This window comes from Acomys minous, assembly GCF_964271855.1.
Source record: "Acomys minous genome assembly, chromosome: 19".
NCBI classification, from domain to species: Eukaryota; Metazoa; Chordata; class Mammalia; order Rodentia; family Muridae; genus Acomys; species Acomys minous.
Window position 1 is genome coordinate 18995434 of NC_140499.1, and position 20686 is coordinate 19016119.

The window sequence follows — 20686 nt, forward strand, 5'->3', positions numbered from 1 at the left end:
AATCTGGGACAATAAATCTCAGAAGAGAAGGGTTCACAATACACAGTGCACAAATGACCCCACTCCAGTGCAGCCTTCTACACGTCCCCAGAGTCCTGGGTGTCAGTGTGATAAAGGCCTGCATCAACCACAGCATGCCATGTAGACCTTCCTCTGGCTGTCCTGCCTCAACACTCTGAACTGTTTGCCTCCTAAGTCCCATCCCATCCATTGACTTCAGCATTTAAAAAATTTTAAAGTATTATGGGAATCTCAGAATGTTCTTTCAACACAGTTCAGTAGATTACAACAACTTTAAACATGGGAACTTTACATTTCTAAAGCTCAGGCGGCAAAAAAAAATGTTCTTTTTAAAAGGAGATTATTTTATTTATGTTTCTCCTTGGGACTTCACGTTTATACATATAATTGCTGAATATTCTGATGCAAGTTATAATATTGATGGCTGGATCCATGTCTTAATTAACTGGCTTCAGTTCTCTGAGAATTTGGGCTCTTAATATATTATTTGAAATAACCTTTTGGACTGCTGTCCAAATAACCATTGGACATGCCTCAGTAGTTGCATCAGTCAGGCTCTCTAGGGGAGCAAAACTGATAGAATGAAGGTATATAAAGTTTTTTTTTTAGAACGGTTTATAGGCTATGGTCCAGCTAGTCCAGCAATGGCTGCCTGCACAACTGAATGTCCAAATGACTGTCAAAGAATCTAATAGCTGTGTCTCAGTTGGTCTTCAGTATATGCCAAAATCCCCAAGAAGTAAGCTAATGCCAGTGAAGGGATGGACTTGCCATCTAGAGCAATAGTAAGCAGAGGGAGCAAGCTTCCTTCTTCTATGTCCTTGGCATGGGTGGCCAACAGAAGGTGTGGTCCATATTAAAGGTGTATCTTTCCATCTCCAAAGATCTGGGTTAGAAGATATCTATTTCTATCATAGTGCTTACGAGAACTGGTTGGTCTTCTAGAGGACCTAGGTTTGGTTCTATCACCCACACAGTAGCTCAGAATCAATCATCTGTATCTCCAGTTCCAAGGGATCCAATGGTGTCATCTGTCTTTGGTGGTCATCAGGCATACGAAAGATGCACACAAGCACATCCAAGGAAACACTCATACACATATGATAAAAACAAAATAAAAATTTAAAGACGAAGTAAACCTTTGGATGTCAAATGGATAAGCAGCTAGCCTTATGAGGGGCATTAAAAAAAACATGGCTGCTGCATGTAAGACAAAGTATTGCATATTACAATATTAAAGAGCCACCACATAGCATCAACAAAGCTGTCAGACTCACTATTAGCCAGAGGCTGAAAAATATTCACACTGGTAGTAATAGCTTAATTCAATTTTTTTTTTCCTAAAAGTTGGAAACTTAGAGCACGCCAATGTGTAATGGTGCTGACATTATAGAGAACACTCATGCCAATTCAGTGGGAAGTCGGATTCTCTGGTTCTATTTCCACATTGCCCATACAAGTTACTTTATTTCTGACTGTAAAATAATGATCACTCTACAGTTTATCTTTGAACTACTATAACAAAATACATGAAGCCATAAATTTATACAGAGAAAAGGTTTATTCTGGAAGGCCCTGTGAAAGATCAAGTAGCTTCATTGCTTTGGGTCTCTGTCAAGGACAGCATATTAGATATAGCATGAGGATGTGGGTGCAAGGCACACAGCACAAACCAGAAGTAAGACAGTGACACAATCGCATGTGAGGGCACACGTCCAACAACCAAAAGACCTCCGAGTAAGGCCACCCTGAGAGCCCTGCCTTCCCCCCCGCCCCCCCCCCCCCGTGGACCTTTGAGGATAATAAACATTCAAAAGACAGCAATCCATTTAGTAACTGAATAGTGTGTTACAAACTAGCTCCTGCCAAGAGTAACTAGAAAAACTGGGGCATGTTTTTAATGTTTCAATGCATCAGAGAGCTGCACAAACGGTAGTGATTTAAAGGGCTGTGGTTGAAAAAAAAAAGCACTAAGAGGTGAGATTGACATCACGGGCAGTCTAGATGGCTCTTCTAGATGGTTTTTATGTGCCTTCTGGAAAAAATATAGTACATATTTTCTTTTTCTTCTCTCTCTCTCTCTCTCTCTCTCTCTCTCTCCCTCTCTCCCTCCCTCTCTCTCTCTCTCTCTCTCTCTCTCTCTCTCTCTCTCTCTCTCTCTCACCCTCTCTCCTTCCCTTCCTCTTCCTCTTCTCTTCTAGACTATTCACCACATAAACTTAATTATTCATACATTTCTTCTAAGATTAGGTTTCCCGGTACACTGAGTCACCCATTGCTATCACCCACTGCAAACCCACCTATTTATTTAGTTATATACCAAATTTTGAACAAAAATGCACATATGTACAGTGTAGATGAAGTTTTGACATGTGCATATGAAATAGTAGCTTCAGCAGAAGCCGTTGCTAGTTCCGTCTCCTTACATGGCTGAAAGCATCCCAAACTACTCTCCATGCTGGAATGTGCTGTAAACCATAATCAGCATGCTGTGAACTCCAGCTCTCCACAGCTGTCACTCTTCTTTTCCGTCCTGCTTTTTTTTTTTTTAAATTCCACACACAAATAAAAACCTGCCACAGCTTTCTGCTGTCGTTCCTGTGGTGTCTGAATCATGCAGAACAACGTTACTTGGGCTCATTCATCTTGTTGAAAATTATGGGATTCCTGTCATTTTGAGGTTGAGCTTTAGTTCTCCCTCCCTCTGAATTCCTCCCCTCTGTAAGGTGTATTTTACAATTCTTTCCCCCATTGAACACTTAGGTTGAGTCCATGCCTTTCTCATGAGGAACAGTTCTGTGGTTTGGGTGTGCACTGAGTACTTAGGGTGAGTCTGCACCTTTCCCATGAGGAACAGCTCTGTGGTATGGGTGTGCAGGTGTCTCTCTGAGACCCTCATTTCTTTACATTTGAGTATAACACAAAAATAACATTGCTAGAAGCCATGATAGTTCTACTTTCATTTTATGAAGGACACCTGGAGCACTGGTCACAGTGAACTTTTCTACTTACTCTTTCTGGAGTAGCACAGGATGAACCTCTTCCTGTCATGTACCTGACAACAGCTCCCCTTTCTCCCTTCTAAAAGCCATCTTCACAAGTTTGAGACAAGATATTGTCATTTTTTATTGGTTTCCAAGGTCATTTGTGTTACTGGACTTTTTTTTTTTTAACTGTAGTCCTCTCTACGTGTCTTTCTTTAAGAAATAGCCCCAGGTTATTTGCTCATTTTAAAATAGCATCATATTATTTTATACTGTTGAGTCAAGTTTCTTATTTATTTTGGTTATTAACTTCTTTTATCAAATATGGAATGCAAATATTTGGTCCAATGCTATATAGCGGTGGTGTTATCATCATGGTCCATTTGCTGAGTGGAGAGTTTTCATTTGTGTGTTTATTATACAATACCATTTTTCTATTTTAGCTGTATTGGTTATGCTTTAGGGTCATATTAAAAGCAAACCATTGCCAAAGTCAGTGTCTCTAAGCCCTATCTGTACTGTTGTCTAGAACATGTGTAACTTCATCTTGTATTTTATGGCCCATTTTTAGATTTTTGTGTGTGTGTGAATGGTGGAGACAAGCTGCAATTGTCTTCAGGTGGATATCCACCTGTCTCCTCAGCACTGGTTGACATGTGTGTCCTCGTGCCTTTCTGTGTTCTTGCAGCTTTGTCAATTACCAATGGAATTTATCTCTAGACTCTTCTGTTCTATGGGCCCTATGCTCTGTTTATATGGTAGCTACATGGTTGCGAAGGTTTTGATAGCTCTGTTTGAAGATGCCTCTAGTCAGGTAACTTGTTCCTTGTAGCCTTGTTCTCACTGCTAGAGAACCTTGGTAAAGCTGTCCTTTCTGACTTCTGTGCTGATCTGTTCTTTGTGTTTGTTATTGCCAGTGCTGCTGTGATGGTTTGAGCACATACAGACACCTACAGGATAGAGAGGGAAGCACATACACCAGACACCATGGAACCGCTGCACATTAATCAAAGGTGTGTCTTCAGAACAGTAGTACTCCAACAACCACAGCCAAGAAGGGCTAGTTCTCCTTCAGAAAATAAAAAGAATAAAATCAAACCAAATAAAACTGGGAGAAAGACCATAACTATTTTACTAACAGATAAATAGTTCGTTTTATTGAGACATAGAAATAACATTTTATAAAAACTTGGAAGATTTTGTTGCCCAAACTCACATTTTTTTCCATATAACATTTACAATTAGCATCTGCAATAAATATGAGTCTGGGTCTGAGGGAAGATCTGAATGTACAGACTGATTATAAAATGTTTAAAGAAGAGAAAGGCTGACTACAGTTCAGGAGAGCAACAGCCTCACGTGTTGCTGACTTCTTAATTTCTTTTTTTTTTTTTTATTAATTTATTCTTGTTACATCTCGATGGTTATCCCTTCCCTTGTATCCTCCCGTTCTTCCCTCCCTCCCATTTTCCCCTTACTCCCCTCCCCTATGACTGTTCCTGAGGGGGATTACCTCCCCCTCTATATGTTCATAGGGTATCAAGTCTCTTCTTGGTAACCTGCTGTCCTTCCTCTGAGTGCCATCAGGTCTCCCCCTCCAGGGGACATGGTCAAAGGTGAGGCACCAGAGTATGTGAGAAAGTAATATCCCACTCTCCACTCTACTGTGGAGAGTGTTCCGTCCATTGGCTAGATCTGGGTAGGGGTTTAAGGTTTACCGCCTGTATTGTCCTTGGCTGGTGCCTTAGTTTGAGCGGGACCCCTGTGCCCAAATCTGCCTATCATAATGTTCTACTTGTAGGCTTCTAGGACCCTCTGGGTCCTTCTACTTTGCCTTTTGGCTAAGATCAAGTGTAGTATCTGTTCTTATCAGCCTTAATTTCTTTTGATTCCCATTTTTGCCAACAAGCCTCCTGGCTGCCCCTGTGCTGAATTTCCACATGGTACATCAAAGTCATTCTTCTCTGTTGTGTCTAAATATTCAGTAATATAATTTGTGTATTTTGCGACTGTATCTCAGCATTAGATATCTCTATGACTTCTCTCTTGGTGGGTACCCTTCTAACCCCCCACTTCTCACCTTCTTAATTTCTGGAATTGTCCTTCCATCCCCATGCCCTCCTTTCTATGAGACCCATGGCTGTATGCCTCAAGTCCTTCCGCCATGTGCAAACCCACTTGCTCATTCTTTCATTGTACTTCATGAACTCAGTTGTAAATATTTGTCTTTCTGTTATCTTCTCATGTAGTCTAAGACCTGATTTATCCTCTTGTTAATTTTCTACAGTGTAAATAGCTTCATAATATGAATATATTATTTATGAAAGATAGAATAGGAGTAGAGCCAAGTGGCCTGCTAATCACTAGGAGAGGATAGCATATCATTTCCCTGGCACTGTGTAATGAGACTAGGCTAGAGAGATGACCAACTTCTGTGAAGAAAGGAGGCTGATGTTACAGAGAGTCCTGTGGAATTAGGGTTAGGGCTAGGGTTTGGGTTAGGGTTTGGGTTAGGGTTAGGGTTTGGGTTAGGGTTAGGGTTAGGGTTAGGGTTAGGGTTAGGGTTAGGGTTAGGTTAGGGTTAGGGTTGGGGTTAGGGTTAGGGTTACCTTATTCCAATGAAATCCCTGCCAACAATGTTCGGCTTACAACTGTTTCTATGGTTATATCATATGGACTGAAAGTAGAGCATTGAAAAATGGATTCTTTGAGAACCTCACAAGCATAAGTATTAGGGACAGATTAAGGAACAATCCAAAGACTATCAACGAGACCTATCAGGTAAGGTACATGAATGCCTAAATATGATGTTGGACAAAAAAGAAATTGAGAGAGACAGAGAGAGGGAGTTGGGAGTGGAGTGGGGATGAGAGGTTATAGGATCAGTTGGTAATTTTTGAACAGTCTGTGGTTTGAGGTAACATGTATATCACTGTTAAGTTTTTAATGAGAGAACTATATAATGGAAATTTACGACAGGAATATTTTGTTTTGGGGAAGAGAGAGAGAAGGAGGTCAGGAAGAACAAATACAACAATGTGTTAACCATGGAAGACTCTAAAATCTAGAGGGTTTTGGTTTGGTTTGGTTTTTGTTTGTTTGTTTGTTTGTTTGTGTTTTTTGTTTGGTTTTTTGTTTTTGTTTTGTTTTTTGTTTGCTTGCCTGCTTGCTTGTTTTTGTGAGGTGAATATGGGAATATGGGAATTTGTTGCAGCATCTAGCAAAGAAACAACAGAAAAAAAAAGTTAAATATTCATCCTGCCCCATGAGACTTAGAGTCCAGTGCACTATTATTGATCTGGATACTTGGCCAAGATGAAACTATCCTTGAGCTTTTTTGCTTCTATCCTCCCAATACTGATGAAAACAACATCATTTCTTTTGGTCCCATATGTAATGTTCTTCAGAACTTGGCTCCAGAACACAGTGAATTTGTTGGAAAACCCTGGAGCTTAAGGAATGAATACTCAGGTCACCTCCCTCTCAAGATGGGAGTCAGCGAATGAAGCTCACTGAAGCTCAGTAGCTGAGTTCACTTGTTTATCAAATGTTGGCTGACTGATGTCTGACCTCTTGGAACTGGCCTAGTCCCTCTGGCTGGCTGTTTGGCTGAACTTCTAGTCTCCTTTCCCTCAGCCCTCCCCATCAACTCCTGTTTCTGCCTTCACTCTCTTTGCTGGTTGGCCGCCCTCCCTGAGGCTTCTAGATGCTGCCAAAAGATTGAGAGTCCCATTAACGATAATAAAATTGACTCAATACAGGCAGGGACCTGAGATAAAAATGACACAAAAAACTCACGGTGAAAAGTCATTACCAAACACTAAAATGTGTAGCAGTGAATTTTTTAAATCTTTGAAGTGGTTAACTTTGCTCTCTTTGCCGTGAAATAGAAGAACTCAGTCATGGTTTTACGTGCAAATCTTTTTGGACCATGACAATTATTACTTTCACCTAGCAATAAATTAAAAAAATAATAATAGTAATCTGAGTAGAGAAGCAAAATAAAAAATTTAACTAATAATACATATCCTAGATCTAGATGTCCAGGAAGGTTTCTGGAATGATCTTAATGCTTTTAGATTCCCATTGGACCCTGAGGGGAGGACTGGCCTATAGGAATGGATTCTGATGTTATCCATATATGAGTTTGTCAGATCCCAAGTCCTGCAACCAGCTTGGCAAAGGTAACCCTTGAGTGGGTCTAGCTCTGGTTCATCTCAGATTTCACCAAGAGTCCCTAACACATTGTCAGTCCTAGCCTCAGCCACCTTCCCGATAAACCACCATTTAGTTAGACTCTCCACATTAGCCATAGCCTGAGCTGAGGAGATCTTTTCTCTAATTCTTCAGCTATTAAGGGCAATATTATCACCCTCTTTAAGACTATATGAGTAGTGAGCCAGGCAAGTGATGCACGCCTAGAATCCTAGCACTCAGTGAGGCAGAGGCAGGCAGAGAGCTGTGAGTTCAAGGACAGCCTGGTCTACAAAATGAGCCTAGGACAGCCAAGACTATACAGAGAAACCTTGTATTCAAAAAAAAAAAAAAGAAAGAAAGAAAGATTATATGAGTATGTGAGTTCATTGTAGAGACAAGTCAAAGTGCACTGTCTGATTGCTGCCCTCTAAGCTTGTCCAGACACATATTTTACATTCCATGCTCCTTAAAACTTGCATGGGTGCTTATTTGATAAGTAGTCAGAGTTGCTGGTAAAGTAAATTGTCATGTGCTTAGTCAGTCTTTTTTGATGGCACATATTTGTTGAAGACATTTGTTGAAAATGCCTCTTGTCATTCTATTTGGCTCCAGTGATAGGAAAAGAAGTGTTTTTCCTAGAATATGCACCCTTAAGTCAAAATATGTCAGCCACACCCTCTAACTTCAGGGGGAGAGAAAGTTCAACACCCAGGGACAAATTGGACAACTGCAGTGCTTGCAATGGTGAAAACCCAAGGGCTTCCTGAGGGGGACATAGAAAGTCAAGAAACTTATTTGAAGTCAAAAGTTGATGCATTCGACGGGAACAGATTTCATTGTGCCTTAATATGTCAGTGGTTAAAACTAAAGTCATTTTCTAGTTCGTATAGCAGCTCCTTAGAAGGCAGGAATTGATGGTACCATGATTCTCTTTCTGTCATATTCTGTCTCCGGCTAAATTCATGGTCCATTCTGAGGGGAGTTTTGAAGAAAAGAGAGACAAAATAAGTAGCAAAGAACAGAAGAATACATGGCTCAACTGCCTGTTAGTGGCATTACCTTCACATGCCATTTGAAAGCAGCAGCTACCTTGCCGGATCTTGAGAAACTGAAAGTTTTCTGTTTGTTTGACCCATGACACAGAAAGATAAACTTTTATCTCCCAATATGCGGAGTATTTTAGGTGCTAAATATCATTAAAGTGGAGAATGATTACATTTCCCATTTTTCTGTAGACAACTTATATTCTGCATTATTAATAATTACTGGGTTATAAAAACAAGAGACGAAGCACTGATGATCAAAATCAGTAAACAAATCTAAGCCTATTCACAGAAAATAGGTCAACCAAAGGCATATTAGAAACCATAACTGAAGATTTTAGTGTTCCTCTTGTTTATCAGCGCACAATACACATGTAGCTATTTTCATCCGGGAGTTATAAAAAACATCGATGTAATGCATTCTATGCTCAGAGACTGAAAGATGCAGGATTCCACAACACCAGTATTGCCATTGTAGCAAAATAAATGTAATGTTGAAGTTGGCACTGGGGTCCTAACTGCCTGCTATAAGTTCCTTTGACCATGCTAGCAAATGGTCCTACAGAGTTAGTACTTATTAGCTAAAAAAATCAGGGCCACCTAAGGAGAACAGTTGAAAAAATAGAGGCCACTTTTCTTTTCTATTCAACCCTGTAACACTCTTTAAATCAATCAATTATAGCTAAAGTGTCAGATAAATGGAAAATGATATGGATACATTGACCTGATTCACCCAGCATTGGGCAAATGTAACTATGTGGGTTAGTACTGTATTGGGGCATTGTCCTAGGATATCCATTATGCATAGAGAGTGCTCAGTGACCTGGCTAGTCTATGTAAGGGCAAGTTTGGGATTACAATGGAAGAGAGATGCTTGTTTGAACAAAATGCACAATGGAAGGTGATACCTATCTCTAAACCCATCTGAAAATGCTGTGGGGAAAGAGAAAAGGGTTAACACAGCAGCAAGTGCACCTCTGACTTTCTGAGGAGAGGTTAATTCTAGCCTCGCCCAGCAAATGAAGCGTCAATGGCTGTCAGAAAGTTACACGGCTTCCATCGGACTTCCTCATGATGCCGTCTGCCTCCTGCACTCTGGAGCACTGTGATTTCTTAATGTAACTTAATGCTGTTCAATGTGTTAAGCTATGGCTAGAAATTCCATTAAAGGAAATAGACTTTCTCATCCTATTTACATTATTTTCTAATTTCATGCCTGACTTACTCATGCTGTTTGGTGCCATTCCCTGAAGAGATTCCGAAGCCGGAGACATTATGAATGCTTAAAAAAATAACTGTGTGAAACAATGAATCGTGTATGACCTATTGAGCAAGGACTTTATCCAATGGGAGAATCTTGGAAGTATATGATCAAAATACATTAAGAATACATGGAAATTCAAAAATTAAATACAGCCAGTATTAGTATTCCTTCAGATAAAAAGTATCAACTAAAGTGCAGCAATTAAAACTAAAGAGGATAAATCTAGTTTTTAAAGAATGTCTTTTATTCTTCAGCTGGAAATGAGTGATATTTTAATAAATTATAAAAATTGCAAGACATGGGAGTTTAAAAATCACTAAGTGGGGCTGCAAACACACTGGGATACAATGTGGTACTCCCTAATCTAGAGCAAGGATTCTGTATCCTTAACAAAATGGAAATGATCATTAATGTACAAAAATGAAAATAATATTATATTTATAATCTAGATTCCAGTGTTTGAAATTACATTCATCTTATTTTAAATTAAAGTTAGTACAAATGAACTGAGAAAACTATTGGTTACAAATACTTCTTAAAAGGGGAAAAAGCTCAGGGTTCAACCATCTCAAATCCTGACCTATTTTTCCAGACATCATGAGACTTAGAAAATTGAGTCAGATTCTCAATTTGAAAACCAGGGTTTCAGCCCATATTCTTCTCTGGCATTCTCTCCTTTTGCTGTGAACTTGAAGCTCAGATAAAACACTTTATTCTGTAAGAAAAGAGTAACAATTAACATTTGTAATGTCTGTCTTGCACCTGTCCTGCTTGATTGAATTTTCATTTAGTCATCACTCTAATTTTATAATAACTTTAAGAGACATCTCAGAAACTAGAATCTGGCCTTCTGCAGAAGAGTATACTGACCTGCCCACTTCAGCTGACTAAAGAGTTGGGATTTAGATAATTGCAGAACATTCAGTTCTCAAAGTATGAATTCTATGGAAGGGTAGAAAATAAAAACAGGGTAGTCCAAGGAGGAGGAAGAGGAAAAAGAAAAAGAAGAAGAGGAAGAAGAAGACTCCAGAATGTTTTTTCATAGCAATGTCACAAATCTTTTATGGTTTTCTTGTTAAAATATGAAAAAGACTCATAGGGTACTTGTGTTTAATATGCTTTTTTATTAAAATTTATTTTAATTTAAATATATAAAAGATATTTAAATATATACTATTTATATATAATTATATAATACCTAATTAGTATTTTGTTACATAAATGTTAAGCCTCTGACCAGATCATCTTTCAGGAAATGAATGTTGATTATGGAATACATGCATATGCCATCATGTACATAGCACATACTTATCAAACTGTCCTTCCTGTGATACCATGGAAGTAATTTGTGGATTAAAATATTTAAAACCCATAGAAAAACCCAAAAGTTGACTCATTGGTTAATGGAACTTTTTGCCAAACCTGATCACCTAAGCTACATAGCATGACTTCTTCTTGCCACCCGCCTCACAATAAAAAAAAAAAAAAAAAAAAAGTGCTACTGTCAGCATGTCAGCAGCTCCCTAGGCTGTACTGTAAGTGGTCAGACCATCATGACTGCATTAAAAAATTTAACTTTGTCTCCACTAATAAAAATAGGGAACCTATACTTTAAAGGTCCAAATTGAAACAAACTCATTTCATTGATATTATTCAAATGAAGGCTTGTATACTCCACTTTTATTTATATATGTTTGGTATTTGAAACTGTGAAAAGCCAGAGACCTGTGAAAAAGTGGAAGCCTGACCTGACTCCCTCTGGTCCAGTGTTGTATTTTATAGTCACACCTCACTAAATATATCATGAGAAGGTAAGACGTAAAGTTTTTCAACCCTTTCCTAAATGGAAGCAAAATTGGCAAAAGACATAATTATTTTGTTTTTATTAATTTTAACACTGTAGACAAACTTGCTTTTCTTTATTTATACCAAATATAAAATATACACATAAACTCTTCATCCACAGTCAAAATTGCAGAATTATGTAATAATTCATTTTGCCACTGTTCTACTTTTTAAATTTAAAAAAAAAAACTCTCCTGTTTACCTCTTGTCACCTCACTAATCCAGACTCTAGGAATTGATTTCCCATGTAATGGTTCTGAGTGGATATTATGGATCAAGCTGTGACAAGTAGTCATTGTCATCTTCACTGGCTTTAGAATCACCTAGGAGACACACCTCTGGCATGACTATAAGGGCTTTTCTAGAGCATGTGTTCATATTGTCATGGTGTTTGCATGCTTTCCACATGGCTAGTTGTTATTTGATCCAACATATAACTCTGCAACATCTACAGTTCTCTCACAGTACATCAATACTGAGGTTACAACAGTTATGTAGGATGACACAATTTTTTCTTTGGGTTCATGTCCAAGAAATTCATAGCTTTGACAAGGTTCCTATTTCCATTGGTTCATTTTCTCCCTGGCTAAAATATATGCTGTTTCTTATGTTGATGAGATAATCAGGTTATTAAATTTATTGTATCTTCAACTTGAATCTGGAATATGAGGAATTATCAGCTATCTTTGAAGAGCACGTAACTTCTTCGTTGAAGCAAAACCAGCCATTTCTGGCTGTGCCATTGAGTCCTACATAGAAAAATGATAAGAGTGACAGAAGCATCTGGTGCTACAATCAGACAGCCTGGTATTCAGAAGAATAGGAAAGAACTTAGCTGCCAGGTCAAGTTTACATCACACTGTACATCACACTGGACTGTGCCTGCGTGGTAAATAATGTAATACCCTTCCTTCTCTGTAGGCACACTATATCCGGAATGTATACTCCCCTTCTCTCTGTACTGTTGACCAATCACGAGAGACGGAGTTTTGACGTCACTAAGACCAGGCTCCTGTCTTGACTCTTCCTGCTGACTGAAGAAAACTGTGCAGTTTCACAGTCCTTAGCCCTACCCTACCTCAGAGCAAGGGCCTACAAAGCTCAGGCAATTAATACTTCCCAACTCAAAGAACTACAGAAAAACTAAATAATTGATAATATTTGAGTTCTTATGAGAGTTTTACTAAGCCAGGCATAGTGACACGCATCTATAATCCATAAACTTGGCAAGGCAGAGGCAGGCTGACCTCTGAGTTTGAGGCCAGCCTGATCTACAAAGTGAGTCCAGGACAGCCAAGGCTACACAGAGATACCCTGTCTTGAAAGAGAGAGAGAGAGAGAGAGAGAGAGAGAGATTCACTAATATTAGTTGAACTTAATAATACATGATATATCATTAGTATGACACCGTTCACTAAGCCATCCACATAGGCAGAGGAATGAGTTCCAGTTGAAAAACTAAAAGACTCAATTTCAGTCTGAATTTAGTATGTAAACCAGTAGTTAAGTTCATGTAATTATAGTAAATTATAATATATATAATGTAATACATATATGTCTATATGTATGTGTAGATATAACAATTATGCAAGCATATTAATTTATAAACAATATAATCTTCTTAAATATTTTAATCAAGTACTCTAGCTAATGTAAAATTACGTTCTAGGTGTGTTTAAATTAAAGGTACATTTTAATGAGTAAAATTTATACTTACTCTAAGATGATAATATTTAAGTAGGGTTAAAATATCATCCATTTTAATATATTCTTACAAGATGGAATTTAAAAAAACTAACTGGGCACAGCTTTAGATAAGTTAAAATGCAGAGGATTTAATGCAAATATTTGTATTTGAATTATTGGAGAGTTGAGATAATATTCTTAGGAAAAACCTGCAGAAGAGATAAACCCTTCAATATGTTGGCTAGTAAAGCAAATTCTTTAAATCCACATCACGGTCAGTGTTGAAATATCTGACTGATGCTTTAATAGTTGTGGGCCAAGGCTTCTCTTCATGTTCCTGCCATGCCCAGCGCTCTTCCTTTTTCATGTTGAACTATGAGAACTTGACTTTTTTGTTAATTCAGAGAGTCAGTGAAATGTGCCAGTAGGTCTTAAAAAGGTAAGATAATGGTTTGCAGGCAAACCTCAAAAGAAGTCATCACAAGAATCAGAAGATGATCTACTGACTGCCCTGATCCAGAGGTCAGGCAGGGATGAGCAAAGGCTGCCTAGAACCCCACTTCTAAGCTAGTGTCAGAACATAATGCCCTCCCCACTCAAGATGTTTCCTAGCGTACAAGTAGGGATAGGTGATTTTCCTAATCATAATTGGTGCCAGCGGTGTGAGACTCGAGCGAGCCAAACTTGTCTGTTATTATATAACAAACCACTGCATTTCAAGAATCCAATCCAGCTCAGTGGAAGCTGCCAGGAGCTTTTAAATTATGTGCAAAACACAGTGCAGCAGGCATTGTTGGGAGTCCTGTCCTCTGATTGGCTGAATACGTGCCTGGAAAAACCCCTTCATCACGGCTAGTGTTTAGTATCTCATTAACAGAAATTTGACTTGCCAGCCAATCAGCACTCAGGGTAGTTTTGTATTTGACGAAATTTGTGTGGAGTAAATCCCAGACGAAACCTCCATCTCCAGTGAGTCAGAGAGAGTAAATATTTCTCAGGGTTTCCTTCCCCCTCAGCGGGCAGTGCGAATAAGCACACTCAGGAACAGTAGTCAGGAACAAGACATCGGCTTCTGTAGACTGCCTGTGGGTTGTGAGAGGGCTATGGCACTCATCTAAAAGGCCAAGGATGGTCCTGTCACTACTCAGTTTCTTGAGGATGATGGAAAATAAGAAAAAAAATCTCTATAATGAGTTGCAAAGGAAGAATAAAAAAATGTTCCTGGGTTTTTGGTCCTAAAAATTTTGAAATCACCTAAAGTTAGAAGTTCTGGTATTATTTGATTATATCGAAATAAATGAAAAACTGCAATTGCACATAAATAGGCTGTACATCTAGAGTGATGTCTTAGAAGCTCACAGTCCTGGTAGCCCCAGGGAAAGAAATGTGAAGGCAGGAAAGGTGCGCTGGGACACACTTTTGTTTCTCTTTTATATTAACTTAGCAATAGTTGAAAAATCGCCTTCATTTTCTGTATTGTGCCAGTGTAAAACACTGCATGTTCTTCAACTTTCTCAAAATTATTCTAATGAGAAAGCCCTAGTAAATTCTCACCTCTAATTTAGTATAGCTCAAAATGCTGGTCTTCAGTCTAAATATAGATGGTGTGGTGTTCACAGTTCAGAATATGCCTTTTTGATGTTGCATTCTGTTCTTCCCCCACTCACGTGTGTGTATGTGCACACACGTGACTGGGGGTGTGGGAGGCATACAGGTGTGTGTACATATGCGTATGGTATTCAGAGAGCAGCCGTAATTGTTGCTCAGGAGCCATGCTCAGCTTGGTGTTTGAGACAGGCTTTCTTCATTGGCCTACAGAGTGCTGGCTTGTCCTTGGTGTCAGGATTACAAGCATGTGCCACCATAAGCAACTCTGTCACGTGGAATCTGGGGATCAAACCCGGGTTCTCATGCCTGCAGGGCAAACAGTTTATCTATTAATCAATCTCCCCAGCATGCAATCTGTTTTTTTTTAAAAACAAAACATTTTATGTCTTGCCTAGTGCTAAAAGAGAAGAATTCTAATCATAGGACATGGGGTATTATAGCAAATGTATTTAAGGAAAATATATTTTAAAAATATCCCTACAATAAAGCACATTAAAAAGTAGGACATTGTAATTACACTAAAAGGCAAATAAGAGGTGTTCTCATTTCCTTAAGAGGAGGCATGGACTTTTTAAATATCCTAGGCAGGTGCAGGCATCACTGTGCACACATGCTGACACTCGCAGAAGTGTTTGAAGACCGCTTTGTGGCTTTGTGTTGTTGGAAACCTCATTGTTTAGCATTCTTCCCACCAAACTAGAGAGTCTGTGGACACCCAGCACACCAAAGGTTGCACGTCTGCACTCTGACTGAGCCTGCCCCGCTATTATAAATTTCAGCTGACACATACGAGTGGGGCCTCGCCCGTGTGCAAAGCTGAGCCCTTTGCTTCTCTGAGGCTGGTCTGGCCCTCGCTGTGGCCTCCAGTCCAAAAAAATTATTCCAGGTATTCAGTCCAGCACTGTGATTCAGATCTGTATATCATAGCTTATCGGTGAGATGATTACTTCACACAGAGAGAATTTTTTGAAATACAAGCTGAATTTAGTTCATTGCTCTTCCAAGCCAGCAGTCATGAAATGGGGTTAGCTCGGTGCACGTTATCAGATCACAGGGCTTGAGTGTAAACGCTCAAGCATGGATTAAACCCCGACTATTCTAACCTGGATTCACAGTGCAGCGATTGAGGAATGTTCTTATCTCCTTCTGAGGATGTGGAAACCGTCTCGCTGAATTGACAATTAGCTTAGAAAATACAAGTCCCCAATGCGACAGGCCATGGACGGAAAGGGGGTCTCCCTCAGGACCTCAGCCGCTCCGCTCCCTGTGATTTAGAGTAATCATTCTTCAAGCTGAGTGACTCCTCCAGAGGACAGCTGAGAGGCAAGTCAACTCTAGGCCATAGCTGACACCATTGCTTCTTTTTGTCAAGGACATGGGAACAGTGACTGCTGGCTTTATTAAAGTAAGCACACTTGTCACTAGGCAAGACATAGGCTCTGGGAATCCAACTTGGTTCTCAGCTGCTGGTGCTCATGCGTAAACCTGAGCAGGTGCGAGAAACAGTTTGTCACAGTAGCCAAATCGTGGGAGTAGCCAGCAGCATCAGTAGGTGAGAAATAAGAAAATAGCATTTTAGGACAGGACAGTTATGTGGAGAGCGGGGACTGACTCGGATATGAACTCTGGTGCCCCATATTTGACCACTTCCCCGTGGTGGCCTGATGGCACTCAGAAAAAGGATAAGCAGGCTACCAAGATGCGACTTGATAGCCTATGACCATATAGTTGGGGAGGAGGTCCCCCTTGGTCATAGACTTGGGGAAGGAAAATAGAGTGAAAGCGGGAGGGAGGGAGGAACAGGTAGATACAAGTGAGGGGGAAACAATTTAGATATATTCCGAATAAATTAATTAAATAATAAAAAATTTTTAAAAAAAGAAAATAGCAGACACTGATGGTTCCTTTTTGGCTACACACTCTTTGCCTTTACTTTATTACTTTGTGTTCAGTTTGTTCTTCAATGACTTTCTACAGGCATAAAGAACATTTTGATTGCTATCACCCAGAGACATTTTGATCTTCCTCCCATCCGTAAAACCTCTGCCCTTCCCTACAAAACCAAGTCTTTCCCCACAGGCTTGTCTTTCTGTTCCCTCTTCTTTTATGAACCCATTGAGTTTACTCTGAACCATCTGTGTGACACTGGCTTTGGAACTATTTATTGAAGAGTGGTGGGCTCCTCAGTTGGCACGTCACTGAAGACAATGGCTTCCTTCTCCTCAAATAGTGACCCTTAAAAGACTTTACAGAGAAATAAACCACTGTCATAGGATGAGCTGGCTCTCACAAAAGGACACATGGAGTTGTATTCCATGATACGATCGTATAAAGAGGTACAAAAGGCTCAAAGCAGACAGACAGTAGATACACCAGGAACAGTTGTTGCAAGTTCAAATAGCATGGACCTGGATTAGAAAGGTTGGGTCTTAAGCTATATTTAATCATTTATCCATCAGTAGCCAATAGTGCAGAATGGAGTGTTAGGGCCACAAGAAATTACCAGGATCAGTGATTGGCAGTAGGTAGACCTGATCTTGTGTAGGCCTGCTACAGGCTGCCACAGCTGTGAGGTCATGACTACACTGCCTGTACCCAGCCCATGGTGGGGTATTTCACTATCAGTAACTCCTTTCAACTATTGTTACGTTTTGGTTTAGGTTTTTACATTATTGGTTATTTTGTTTGCTGTTATTGTTCTTTGTTGTTTGTGATACCGATTTTGGATTAGGATGGGATGGAATTTCAAAGCAGCTTTTTAATGTCATTTTATTGTTTTGTGTGTGTGTGTGTATGTGTGTGTGTGTGTGTGTGTGTGTGTGTGTGTGTGTGTATTAATGCAGAATTAATGTATACCAGGAGAGCCCAGGAGATGGTAGATACCATAGAGCTGAAGTTACAGGAGACTTTGGGGTCCTTGACGTAGGTGATAGAAATCAAACTTAGGTCTTCTGCAAGAACAGCAAGGGCTCTTAACCATTGAACCATCTCTCCAGCCCCTCAGTTTAGTTTTGATCTTCATTTCTATACTAAAGATATGAAATAGTTTGTCATATAATTATTGGCCACTTGTCTTTTAATGCTACGTTTTTTTAGGTGACTTGCAGAGAAAACTCATTTAAAGGGATTTTTTTCCTCCCAAAAATCCCCATACATTACCAATCTATCAACCCTAAACAATACAATTTCTAAAACTGAATGTGTGTCATAAGAAACAAAAATTCAGGAACTAATAATATAGCTTTGCGTCTCGCCTAGTGTTTATCATAGGTAAAGCAAGATGTTTGTTAGATGTGTGATGCTGTGTTCTTTGAAAGCCATGCTAAGTACTGTTTCCATGTCACGTGCTGACTTAAATACCGTAGCAAAGTTGACAGCTGAGCTGCATTTGCGTACAGCTTAAACCCAGTTATGTCGATTACAACACATAGTTTCCATTACATCTCCTTCAGTTAATGCCTTAATCTCTTCTTCACAAGTGAAGGGCCTGAGTCGTGGAGGCATTAAGTGGGTTGCTGGAGATAACTTCATTTACCAGTCTTACTCCAAAGTCCTCTTTCCTACCGCTACTTAGGAAATCATGAGACAATGTATATTTTTAAGTGCCCTTACTAAGTAGAATTAGCAAATAATAAAATGTCTTTAGTGCCTCCAGAGAGATTTACACAAGTTTCTCTGTAAATGCCCGGAAAAAGAGAAATTCAGGGCTTTACAGAGAAACAAATGACTGAGATAGGTTCTGAGCAATGAGCCACATATCACAAAAGGACACAGGGAGGTGTACTCCATGACGTGATCACATGGAAGGACACACATGGTGAGCAGGTGCCTGATACTCTGAACAGTTGCTACAGGTTCCATCAGGTGTGTACTAATGTCCAGGTGTTCCTGGGCGCTATCTCTCAAGCGTACTTCCAACCTTGCGGTCTGCGCTGAGTGCGTTTCCTAAACGAAAGGCTGAAATATGACATAGGCAAACCAGACACATTCATGAGCATTTTATCTCGGTTTTAATGACTCCACCATACATAGAATAAAGTCTCGTTTTCACAGATGAGCCAAGAAGCTGAGGGTGCATCCCAGTTGGCAGAATGCACTTTTTAGCATGTACAAAGCTTTGTTTTTTGATTCCAGCAGTGCATCTAGTGGACGTGGTGGGACACTTCTGTATACAAACAGTACTTGGGGAACTGACAGACAGCACACAGGAGAGGTATTAGGTGGGGTGACGGGGGGCGGGGCAGACAAACACCTCTTTTCACAGGAAGGATGAGAGCTGCTTTCGCAGACATAAGCAGCTGCAACGTGCTCAGCCCACAGAGTCTGGAACACTCTGTAGGAAACACACTCTATCCACCTGTAGAGGGAAGTGGAATTAAAGTGCTCTGCTGTTGGGGAGGGGACCTCTGGTATATGAACAGCAAAATGATGCAGAAAAAGCAGGGTTCCAGAAGAGATGAGCTTGAGGCAAAGGCCCAGGCTAAGCAGACATGAGCAGCTAGCTCTCTCATGAGCACTCAGGACGCCTCTGACCTCAGTCAACTGTCTGCAATGAAGATTGAGATGTGACGTGAGTGGCGGATTAGATAAACTGGTAGATCAGGGAACTCTCGCTGTAGGGGTCCCACCGTTGTTATTCCCCAAGCAAGTCACGCTGACTATAGAGACCACACCCGTAGGGACACCCAGCGAGGAAAAGCCCCACTCCACTGGAGAGTGAAGGTCTTCAGTGTTTAACGAAACAGTGGGCATAGCTAAAGTTTTCTCTCAGAAAGAATTCATACAATATGTGAGGCGTAGAAGACAGGCTGAGTTCGTGACAGAGTCAAGGGAGAGAAGAGGCCAAAGAGACCTCTGCGCATGCTCCATCTATTTCTAAAGCCTGTAGAACAAAAGCAGCGCTTCCTGAGGGACTTTGTTCTCTGTTCAGATGGCCGGTGGGCCTTCTCACTTGACCCTTACATCAGGAGGCAGTGTGTGTCTTCTGTGTCTTTGTCTTTATCACAAAGCCTCTTGCTACCCAGCAATCTTACAAGGTTTAGTCTCCTATACCAAGTTTTACGTTGTCATCTATTCGTGACTCTTTGGGCAGTTTCAGGATGTAAAATCCCCAAGGCCAGAGACATTTTGAGGGCCCCATTCTTCTGACTTGGAATTGGAGTCCTGTGTTTCCACTCCTCGCTTTTTCACAAGCTGTTGATTACAGGGAAGGGTCAAGCCCCAGTGTTCTCCAAGCCTGTTGATATCCAACGCGCTCTGGAACAATGGTGGATTTAAAACCATTTGGCTCTCCAGGGACAGTCTTCTCTGGTGACACCTTCCTCTCTAGCCATCAGTTTGCCCAGTAACAGCCCCTACGGGGAACTCTGAGGTAAGAGGTTCAGGAAATATTGATAAGTATGTGTGAGGGAACTTCCGGATGTATATAATCAATCTATCTGTGTACCACTACTCCCCCACATACACACAAAGAAACCCCGCAGAAATTGCTAGCATCCTGCAGGAAGGGCACCTATACCAGCCCAATCCCTTGATGAGGAGAGGCTCTCCCCGCAGTCACTGCCCAGATGTTTCCCTCTGCCACTACTTGTTAAAACATGAAAGAGGAGAAGGTACTTTTAATTTGAAAAGTGCCCTATAAAGTTCCTGTGGGAGGGAGGGACAATTTGCCTAAGTGATTAAGTCCATGTGTGAAGGGCCAGGGAGCCGGTCAGGCATTCTGGCAGTCCCTTTCCACTATTTTCACTTCTCCCCCAATTTACACCACTGCGTGGGTGGCCGCTTGTCTATCTGTTTTCCTTGTTTTTCAACGCGAGAGATCAGAGGTTGCGAAGGAGAGGTCGTGGGGCATGTTTTCTAACGCATAGAAGTCAGGGTTTTATTATTTTCAGATTGGGCCGGTGTGTAATTTAACAAGTTCTCCCATTAGCCAAGCCCAGAAACAGATGGTAATTATGTCTATGAGGCTACATTGCTGGGTTTTTGTATATGTGAGAACATTTTTTATCTATCCTTTTGCTTACGCACATTACACCCCA